Source organism: Equus caballus, chromosome 8 (genome assembly GCF_041296265.1).
Source record: "Equus caballus isolate H_3958 breed thoroughbred chromosome 8, TB-T2T, whole genome shotgun sequence".
Classification (NCBI taxonomy): domain Eukaryota; kingdom Metazoa; phylum Chordata; class Mammalia; order Perissodactyla; family Equidae; genus Equus; species Equus caballus.
The window spans coordinates 83,572,944-83,578,218 of record NC_091691.1 but is presented as its reverse complement, the minus strand read 5'-3'; the positions used below and the strand labels follow the sequence as shown (position 1 = coordinate 83,578,218).

The following is a 5,275-nucleotide window of genomic DNA, read 5'->3' as shown; positions in this document are numbered from 1 at the left end:
TTTTATTATGTATCTATCTTTATCATATATAATACATATATTACGTTATACATATATATTTTCTGAACATTTAAAACTAAATTGCAGACATCAGGCCCTTTAATCCTAAAAGATGGTATTTTTATTTCCTAACAACTAGGGTATACATGTACATGATCAAAGTACAACTGCCAAAATAAAAAAATTTAACATTGAAACGATACCATTATCTTACTTTTTTAAAGATATCTTGATTATCTTTATTTATTTTTTTAAAGATTGGCACCTGAGCTAACAACTGTTGCCAATCTTCTTTTTCTTCTTCTTCTTCTTCTCCCCAAAGCTCCCCAGTACCTAGTTGTATATTTTAGATGTGAGTCCCTGTGGTTGTGCTATGTGGGATGCTGCCTCAGCGTGGCCTGTCGAGCCGTGCCGTGTCCGCGCCCAGGATTCGAACCTGCAAAACCCTGGGCCGCCGAAGTGGAGTGTGCAAACTTAACCACTCGGCTACGGGGTTGGCCCTCTTGATTATCTTTAAATAAACATTATCTTGATAAACATTAAATGTTAAATATTATCTTAGATAAACGTTATCTTGATCTTATTTAAATTTCACCAACTGTCTCAAAAATGTTCTCTATGCGATTTTTGTTTTTCTAGTATGGAATCCAATCTAGGGTTGCTCAGTGCATTTAGTTTTCCTGTCTCTTTAGTTTTCTTTAAAATGGAACCATTCCTCAGCTTTCATTTGTCTTTCATGATTTCAGCATTTTTGAAAAATGCAATTATTTTGTAGAATGTCTCTCAATTCGTGTCTGTCTAATGTTTCTTCAGGACTAAGTTCAGGTTGTGCAATAATGAGAGAGAATACAATATATAAGTGCTGTTGTATTCTTCTTAGTCGTTCTAATTTTAGTCTTTCTGGTGCATGTATGCGGTTTCACATTGTAGTTTTAAGTGGCATTTCTCTTATGGCTAGTGAGGTTGTACACATTTTCACTTTTCTTAGCTATTTGGATAGCACCTTTCATAAAGTGCATCTTCCAATCTCTTGCCTATTTTTTCCTTTATTGTCTCTTTCTTGAATTATAGAAGTTCTGTGTATATTCCAAATACAAGCCCTTCTTGTTACACGTGTTACAAGTATTTTCTTCCAATTTGTGGTTTGCATTTCATTCTCTTAAGGAAATGTATGAATCTTTTTCTTTTCTTTTTTTTTTTGAGGAAGATTAGCCCTGAGCTAACTACTGCCAGTCCTCCTCTTTTTGCTGAGGGAGCCTGGCCCTGAGCTAACATTCGTGCCCATCTTCCTCTATTTTATATGTGGGACGCCTACCATAGCATGGCTTGCCAAGCAGTGCCATGTGCACACCTGGGATCCGAACCGGCGACCCCCGGGCCGCTGAGAAGCAGAACATGCAAACTTAACTGCTGCGCCACTGGGCCGGCCCCAATCTTTTTCTTTATGTTTAAGGCATTATGTGTCCTGCTTAAGAAATGTTCCCCTATTATCTATATTGTCCTCTACAAACTCCATTGCCTTGCACAATCTGTGATCAGCCTGCTATGAACTTCAGCATATGGTGTGAGGTAAGATCAGGTTTCATTTTCTTTACACGAATCTCCAGTTGCCCAGCGCTGTTGATTGAAAAGACCATCCTCCACTGCTCTGATGTGCCCTCCTTGTCATAAATCAAACGTCCATATATGCCTACTTCTGGAGTCTCCAGTCTCTTCTATTGGTCTCACTGTCTGTTGTTGCACCAACATTACACCACCTAATTACCATAGTTTCATATTAAGTCTTGATAGTTAGTAAAGTATGTCTTCCCACTTTATTCTTCACTAATACCTTGGCTATTGTTGGTCCTTTGCATTTCTCTGTAAAATTTAGAATTAGTTTAAGTTCCACAAACTAAAAGAAAGAAAAAAATTTGTTGGAGTTTTGATCAGAATTGCATTGAATCCTTGGATCATTGGAGAGAAGTGACATTTTTACAATATTTCTTATACCAATCTATAAACGTGATTTATCTGTCCATATAATTAGATCTTTGTGTGTGAAGGGTGTATTGCTCTCAATAATGTATTCCAGTTTTCTGTGTAAAGAGAACATCACTTGTTAATTTGCACATCAATTTGTTAATTGTATTCCTACATACTTGATTTTTATGTTATTTAATGTAGGGATGCAATTAACTTTTTAAATAGACATCGTATGCAACAAACTTGCTTAACTCACTTATTCTGAATATCTATTTGTGTATTCCTTTGGCATTTTGTATGCTCATATTCATATAATCTTCAAATAGTGTCAGCATTTCTTCTTTTCTAAAATGTTTTTCATATTTTCCTATTCTTTGTGCCCTGACGAGGACCTCCAGTACACTGCCAAATAGAATTGGTCATAACGGGTATCCTTGCGGCAGTCAGGGAGATGTGCCTCTCAGATCTCCTTTCAAAAAAGAACCTGACTTGGGGAGAGTAGCTCACAGCTTCTAACTGCAGATGCCTTTGGGACCTCCGTCAGCTTTTGAGCTGAGGCCGTGCACTGCCAGGGCAGCCTCCAGACCACAAATGAGCATGGCAGTGGTGCAAGGACTCACTGTATCTGGCCAGCCTGGGACTGCTCTCTGGGAAATCTTTGAGCCACATCTCCTCATTGGGCTGGTCTAGGTACTCTCAGAGCTGCGCTGCGGTCTGAGGCTTTTCCCACCTCACATTCTTTCCTTCCCTCTCCCTTCACAGGTCTCAGGTCCTCAGTGAGACCTGAGGATGTATCTGCCCAAGGCTGCTCCCTCTCTTGATCTTTCCTAAGTGTTGCCTCCCATAAATATATTGCACTTCCACATTCATCCTGGCATCTGCTTCTCAGAGATTAGCCAGCACACTTGCCTTATTCCCAAAATAAAAAAAAAAGAAAGATTTTCAACACTTAACTATTTCTTTCTTTTTTTTTTTTGAGGAAGTTTAGATCTGAGCTAACACCTGCCACCGATCCTCCTCTTTTTGCTGAGGAAGACTGGCCCTGAGCTAACATCCGTGCCCATCTTCCTCTACTTTATATGTGGGACACCTGCCACAGCATGGCTTCCCATGCGGCACCAGGTCTGCACCCAGGATCCAGGCCAGTGAATCTGGGGCAGCTGAAGCAGAACGTGCGCACTTAACCACTGTGCCACTGGGCCAGCCCTAATACTCAACTGTTAATTATGTTGTTTACTATAGGCTTTTTGTGGATGCCCATGGTTGGATTAAGAAGGGTTCTTTCTCTTCCTGGATTACTAAAAGTTTTCTTTGTCTTAACCATAATTGGAATCTGAATTTAATCAATTTTTTCTGTACCTGTTGAGGTGATTTTGTAACTTTTCTCCTCTGTTCAGTTAATATGGAGAATTACAATGGTTGGTTTTTTTTTTTGGTGTGGAAGATTGGCTCTGAGCTAACATCTGTTGCTAATCTTCCTCTTTTTGCTTGAGGAAGATTGTCACAGAGCTAATATCTGTGCCAATCTTCCTCTATGATTTTTTTTTATGTGGGATGCCACCACAGCATGGCTTGATGAGCAGTGCTAGGCCTGTGCTAGGGATCTGAACATGCAAACCCCAGGCCGCTGAAGCAGAGCACACAAACATAACCACTATGCCACTAGGCCAGCCCCTACAATGGTTGATTTTGGAATGTAAATACATCATGTTTTCCTGGGGGAGAAAACGAACTGGATCATTACGTATATTGATCCCTTTGCATATGGCTGGATTCTGTTTGTAAATATTTTGTACAGGATTTTTACATCTAATGTTCATGAGTGAGATTAGCCTGGAATTATCCTTTCTCATAATGTCTTGTCAAATGTTGGTATCATATTTATACCAGGCTCAGAAAATGAGGTGGGGAGTGAGTTTTTTCCAGCATAAATAATTTCTTATAAACTCTCTAATATCATACACTAGTGGGGCTTGACAATTCCCTCAGGAGGATTCTGGGATGGGGGCCAGGAGGTAGGGAGTGTAATGAGAGCAGGGCATGTGAAGACATTGCCGAGGAGCAGACGTCACGCCATAGCCTGCTGGGACCAGCCTTGGTCAGTTGAGCTACTTTGGGTAGGAAGGAGCTGGGCCAGGCCAAGAAACCTCAGATCCCTTGGCCAGCCCACCCCAGGTTTCTGGCCCTTCCTCCTGCTTCCTCATTCATTGTCCTGTGGGGTGAGGCGGGTCTGTGGAGGCAAGAAGCTCTCCAGCTGCCAGGCTTGGGGGTGCCACCAGCTGAGCATGGGGTCCCCACCCTAGTCTTTGGCTGGGGAAGGCCTCCAAGGACTTGGGTCTTCACTGTAGTATCTTTAGACAGGTTGGGATGAGGGATGAGGCTTTGCCCTTGGGGGGCTGCCCTCCCCCTGTGGCATCCAGGAACTGCTGCATGGAACAGGAGGTGCCAAACAGCACATGGCCTGGGGCCTGCATGCTGAGGAGGGTGGGCCCCGTGAAGAGCTTCCTTCATGGTGCCCTTGGTCCCTAGCAGTGCAGATTGTAGGGAAGGGGGTGTGTGTCGTAGAGGGTCGCTTTCTCCGTCAGATAAGCAACGAAATCTTGTAGGTTCACCTTGTACAGGCCACATTGACCTTCTTGGCAGGCTTATGGGAGAGGGAGAGTTGGTACCTAGTCCCCTGCATCAAGACAAGCGTGTGGTTGGCACCCTCTCAAAGACTTCCCCTGGGCTCCAGATGTTCTCTCCCCCACAGGTGGGACCTTACCTGCTCTGACGGGGACTTCCATTTCTGTTCCTTCTAGAGGACTGTGAGCGCTGTTTTGTCTGCCAGGGTTTGGAAATACTCTTCCGTCTTTAAAGCAGTGCCATCTTCTTCCAGTACCAGGAAGAAGGGCTCTTCTGCCAGCATCAGCTTGTCGCAGATCTTGTGGAACAGGTCCTCAAGACTGTGTGCAGCCACTATGGAAAACAGTATGGAGATTCCTCACAAAAACTAAAAATAGAAATACCGTATGACCCAGCTATCCCACTACTGGATATCTACCCAAACAACTTGAAATCAACAATCCAAAGTGACTGATGTACCCCTATGTTCATTGCAACATTATTCACAAAGCCAAGACATGGAAACAATCCAAATGCCTGTGACTAATGGTTGGACAAAGAAGATGTGGTATATATATATATATATATATATATATATATATATATATATATACACAATGGAATACTACTCAGCCATGAAAAAAGACAAAATCATCCCATTTGCAACAACATGGAAGGACCTGGAGGGTATTATGTTAAGTGAAAT

The 5,275-nt window shown here is 42.3% G+C and overlaps 1 pseudogene; it reads right to left on the bottom strand.

Annotated features, from left to right (window-relative positions):
- Positions 1-4,304: 4,304 nt before the first annotated feature.
- LOC100054301 (lipid transferase CIDEC-like) lies at positions 4,305-4,912 on the bottom strand (annotated as a pseudogene).
- Between the last annotated feature and the right edge of the window lie 363 nt (positions 4,913-5,275).